The following is a 6000-nucleotide window of genomic DNA, read 5'->3' on the forward strand; positions in this document are numbered from 1 at the left end:
CCCGGCAGTGGAAAACATGAGGTTATTTTTCACACTGTTAAGGCTACCTCTCCCATGGACTACTGAGTTACTGTGTTACATTAAATAAGGGCTAAGTTCAAATTGGGTGCAGATAGAGTAATGAGGTTTACACTCAAATGAATTGGATTTTAAATCCTCTTTGCTGGGTATGGTGGATTTTAAGTACAGTTTTGAAAATACCACTTTTAAAAAGCGGACATTTTTCTGCTGACACATGCTGAGCCTTTCCACCAGTGTCCTTGATCATATGGCTGTGAATGGCTATGCTGTTGTGGGTTGTGTATTGCTTTCAGGCAGAAAAAAAAGTAAGCCTTAGCTGTAAGGGTAGAGGGTCTTCCTGTGAGATTGGCTGGGGGGACCTGTCCCCTGCCCTGATTACATTTCAAAGGTCCCTGACTGCAGCACACACAGAAGAACCTGATGTCACACCTGACCTTTCATTTATCACTCTAGACAGTTTGGAGCCAAACAAAGGGAAAGGGGAAGAACTGAACAGACCCCATATTGGAGGTATATCAGGGTAGTCCCCCACACAAAGTCTGGCATCATGTATAAAAATGAGACATGTAGAACTTCTCATCAGAACATTCCTGGACCTGTGGAAGATTCAGAAGAAGGAATGCACTGCTGTCTGTGAAAGAGGGACTCCCCTGATGATTGAAAAGAAAAGATTGGGCCTGCTTGTCTTGAACAGAGGCCTCAAAGAGTGATTCCAAAAGTCTTCTGAGGGCACGAGTTATAGTTACCTTAGGGCACAAGTTGTACTCACTTCAAATATAATATAACTATAACAGCTGAATTTAAATGGTTTTGTGTGTGTAAATCTGGAACTAACTATAAAATTCCTGTAACCTTTGGTTCTTTAGTGAATATATACTAAAAAACAAAGGTTCATGCACCCCTCCCGCACCCCCTGGGGACTGCCACCTCCCGGGGCTTCAACTACATACAACTAGATACAACGCGGGGGCTGCACTGCCCCCTGGAGCCCCGGGGGCCATTATATCCCCGGGGCTTCAATCAAATATAATGTAAATTATACCCACATACATACATGCATCATATGGCTACAAGAGCCCAGGCACCAGAAACTTTACTGGACACTTCAGGACCTGGTAGGAATTAGGATATATTCCAGAACATTCAGTGAAAACCTGAATCTCTCAGGAAATTCATTCATAGTCGTTGGAGATCTTGGCTGTTGAAGTTTGAGGTATAGTAATAAATACATACTAAAAGTTGTAATATTAACCTCGTGTCATCTGTTCTGAAGGTTTAAAGATTTTTAGTACCATTAATACGGAATCAATTTTGACAAGAAATACATTTTCATAAATAGACAATAAAATAGCAATTTAGTGGTTTTAGTACCAGTCTGACAAGCTGGGTACTTGGTGGCTACCCGTGCTGGAAGCCCTTCAGGGATGTAAGTTTCCATTGTAAGGGTGTTTCTTTTTACATGTTTGAATATTTTAATTGATAAGTATTTCACCCCGATCCTTAGATCTAATACTTTACTCTTCCTGAGGACCCAAGGTTATACATCTTCAGTGGATGCCCTTGGCGCTTTCTGTGCAAAAATTGTCTTACAAATGCTGTTAACAACCTGATAACTTTGTTTCGTGTTCCAAGTCCATTTTGTTGTAATGTCTATATTTATGTTTGGTTCTAGGCATGTTTTAACATAATTGATTTTACATCACACTCGTTCTTGAGCCATATGAGAAGGATTATAAAATTATGTCCTGAAGAAACAAGGACTGAATCATATGTGATTCCACCAAAATGTGTCAATGAACTTTGGGGACTCATTTCTTGTGCTCATGTCTGGTTTTTGGAAATTCCAAAGAGTGTATTCAATAAAAAGACAGACTTGTAAACATATATGGTTGTATCTACTTTATGTAATTTTCCCCTTTTACTATTTTGTTTTTAATTGTAGTCTGAATATCTGTTTTACTTGCAAGTGCATTTCAATAAATGATATAAATGTATATTGTTGTATATTCTGTTTTGCACAGGTAGCACTTGGTTTATATAAGTTAATTACGGCATTTGGTATTCAGCCACCCTGACACTTCATTATTGCATCCAAAATAAATTATTTAGGTTGATGATCACAACCATGTTGGAAAGTGTGAATCTGTCTCTTGGTTGGGGAAAAAATGTCAACCCTTGTACTAAGGTTTTGGGCTTAAGTGAGTACCCCAATGTGCAAAGGTTCATCCGGATGCACATGTATGAGATTATATGTGCATGAAAAACCTTATTATATGAAATTAAGAACTTAATGAAAAATATCAAATACATGATAATATTTAGAATAGCACTTCTATACAAAGCAATAACTAGAGGAGACCGCCAAAAGACCGTACCGCGGTCAAATGACCGCAGCGGTCATTTTGACTTTCCCGCTGGGCGGGCGGCCGACCGCCAAAAGGCCGCGCGCCCGCCCAGCGGGAAAGCCCCAGCAACAATGAAGCCGGCTCCAAATGGAGACGGCGGAGTTGCTGGTGTGCGACGGGTGCAGTGGCACCCGTCGCGATTTTCAGTGTCTGCTTTGCAGACACTGAAAATCTTAATGGGGCCCTGTTAGGGGGCCCCTGCAGTGCCCATGCCAGTGGCATGGGCACTGCAGGGGCCCCCAGGGGCCCCACAACACCTGTTCCCGCCAGCCTCTTCCTGGCAGTGTAAACCGCCAGGAACAGGCTGGCGGGAAGGGGGTCGGAATCCCCATGGCGGCGCTGTTTGCAGCGCCGCCGTGGAGGATTCCCTGGGGCAGGGGAAAACCGGCGGGAAACCGCCGGTTTCCCTTTTCTGACCGTGGCTTTACCGCCGCGGTCAGAATTGCCCCTGAAGCACCGCCAGCCTGTTGACGGTGCTTCCTCCGTCCCCGGCCCTGGCGGTCCATGACCGCCAGGGTCGGAATGACCCCCTATATGTGTTCTACTTTCAGCATCCAAACGATACATATATTTCAATCTGTTTTTGGGCAAGAAGCCAAGAATAACGCATCATCACTTAGGAAAGTTTTAAAACAACTGTCTTGAAAAGTATTTCATCACTGTCTTTATGGTAAAGAAATTACATAAAATGTAGGAGTAACACATAATATTGAAGGTACACTTTTCATGATAATTCCAAATAAACATAAACCTACGGCAAGAATTCATAGATTCAAAGAAAGGGTACTAAGCTTTTGATTATTTATTGAATTATAATCCCTTCTATAAAATAAAAGAATATAGCTTGAAAGACTCTTAGCCAATAAGATATGAGGACCAATAAAGGGGGAAATGTTGCAACATAAGGGTGTTACAGAAGGAATTGTATACCATTTCAATAAACTCTATGTATTTCTTTGGTACAACCCCCTGAACCATTATTCAAATGTTGTTGTGTCTTATATAAAGTATCACTTCCACTCTGATGTCTCCCTGAATTTGAATGATCTGCGGTTTCAGTTATAATGCACCTGAACCTGTCCCCATTGTTTGGTGACCACAGATTAAATCCTTAGGCGGGATTAGGCTCAAGGTTCCATGCAGGAGATGCTATTAGCCTGTATCTCTGCTCCACCTTGGCTAGAATGAGTTGATTTTGAATAGCCTGCTCTCTAAATATTTATGCATGTTTAAAGGGAAATACATTAGACAATTATAGTGTTTACTGAGTCCACAAAAAATGTGATTCTATCACTTAGTTGAAAATTATCATTTTTGACACCTGAGCAAGTTGTTGACAAAAGGTTTTGAATAATCCAATTAATTAAAGTCTTCACCACAAATATCCTCTGGGCCTGCATAATAAGCACAAATAATTGTTTGCTTATAATAGCAGTTCAATTACATGTGAGATGTGAATTGATCTTTAACTTCAGGTTCTGGGTGGATTATGAGAGATACACATTGGATGCATAGTACAGTATTGAGGTACATACATTTGCTTTTAGAATAGCAATTCAATTGTGCTTCACTAACAACAAGGCCAGTTTTAAAAAAGGTTCTCCACTTGAATGTACTCTACATGCTCATATATTGTTGATCCATAGGCTTCCAATGTACTCATTCATATCTTGTCATACTTAATTTCAAAGGTCCTGTGTTGTCTGCCCATCTGCCAACTTTCATCACCTCCTTTTCTGCTCCCATCAGTATACCAAAATGTTGACTGACCATGAACAATGGATGGAGAGAAGAGTCTTTAAGAATATAATTTTTCATGTGTTTAACCATATTTCTTTCTCCAAAAGAATCTGGACAAGTTTTGAAATTTGTACATGCAATATTTTAACTCATGTGTTCCACATGCAATATTTGTGAAAGAAATTAAAAGTATGAACTTAAATGGCAAATCTTGCATTTATTATGTCACTAAACACATCCTTTAATTTTCTGATGTATTGATAAGTATATTTATTCTTCCTTTATTCCCCCTCTTGCCATCCTTCTTCCGAATGCTTGCATTTGATGAATTGTACTTTATATTTCATATTATGCTATATTCCTATAAATTATAACTTGGGAATTCATCCCACTAGTTTTGATCCAGGCAATCTGTTTGTCCTTCTTTATGCCAGATGTATGTCAGACATTTCTATACACGCTGTTAACATTTCTGACTAATTGTGTGTTTTTCAAAATATTGTCCTTCACACTTTAGTGACCCAATGCCCCTGGCACTGATACCACATACCTCGCATAAGATATTTAGGAACATCCTGAAAGCAACAATTTGGCCCTCTGTCATTAGGTAAGTGTGTGACATGATTACATGTGCTGCTATTTAAAAAGATTTCTCCCTTATTTTTTTCTTTTTGTCTTTTCTACCAAATGTTTTTCTACTGTTCACTTTTTCTGTCTTAAGAAAAAATTAAATATTTCTATAAAATGTATTATTAGTCTTAAAATCCAATTAATCTCAGTCACACTAATACAAATGTGCTTCTCATATTTTTAGTACATCAGCAGCTGGATCTTGGGACACATATCTGCTACTCACTTCTAGGACCAAGGTTCAGCATCTGGCAACTTATGGTCTATCTACAAACAAAGCATCCATGGCAAGAGCAGGTCTGATTAATTCTAACTTTTAGTTGTTGAACCATTTAATGATCACTAACTTAATAAAGGTAAGATTGAAACATATTCTTTATTCATGTTGAAGTATCAGCAACTGATCACAAATCAGGTATAATCTGTAAGTTTCATAATCATACATGATCTCTAATGTGCACCATAATATTTAAAATGCACTTTTACATTAGCTCCTGGGTACCAAGAGCCTGATGATGATGCCGCACTGCCCACAAGCAGAGGATGTCATGTAAACCAGGGAGAAAACTATCCTCCTCCGAGCAGCCATGTCTGAAGCTACCACAGCTCAAAAGGAGGAAGGGGGAGGTTAGTTATCCTATTCAGGGAAAAAATCAAAACAAATATCAGCATCCTACCTTCTAGACAACTCTTACAGATTACAAGTCCCCCAACGACTGCTAATATTGTATGATTGCTATAATAGTTATACTGGACGATCCTCAGTCCAAATGTCTACATACAGGTCCTCTAGTTGACTCTCATGCTACCCCCTCAATAAGCTGGTGCACCACCCATGTTTTCTTTTTTGTAAAGGGAAAATAAACCCCTATTTTCTAATTCACAACCTCCCAAATGTCAACCCTCTATGTAACGGAAACCTGCTAGCATTTTTGGATGCCCACATATGTAGTGGGCTAGCATGGACAAATCCTGTTCTTTGTAAAGATAACGTTTTGCAGTAGGAAACATCTATGCTTAGATATAGTCAGCAAATGTCTTAGACCCTGTGAAACATTGAGCTCACCAAGGTTGATGGAGAGACAGACCAGTGTCTTGAATAAGATTAAATCCTCCATCCAATGCATGGCTAAATTGTGCAGTAACCTCTTAGTTTGTTGAGGGAGAAGGATGAAAGGTAACAAGCCTAGGCCATCTAGATGAT

General features: G+C 39.6%; 1 long non-coding RNA gene across 1 annotated transcript in view; it reads left to right on the plus strand.

Annotated features, from left to right (window-relative positions):
• The window catches only part of LOC138297283 (uncharacterized), a 152719-nt gene extending 147624 nt beyond the window's left edge, over positions 1 to 5095 (plus strand). Inside the window, exons 2-3 of the long non-coding RNA XR_011203998.1 lie at positions 4684 to 4773; positions 4981 to 5095. This is a non-coding gene — a long non-coding RNA (uncharacterized lncRNA). The remainder of the gene's footprint in view (positions 1 to 4683; positions 4774 to 4980) is intronic.
• The last annotated feature ends 905 nt before the right edge of the window (positions 5096 to 6000 follow it).

This window comes from Pleurodeles waltl, chromosome 5 (genome assembly GCF_031143425.1).
Source record: "Pleurodeles waltl isolate 20211129_DDA chromosome 5, aPleWal1.hap1.20221129, whole genome shotgun sequence".
In the NCBI taxonomy this organism is placed as follows: domain Eukaryota; kingdom Metazoa; phylum Chordata; class Amphibia; order Caudata; family Salamandridae; genus Pleurodeles; species Pleurodeles waltl.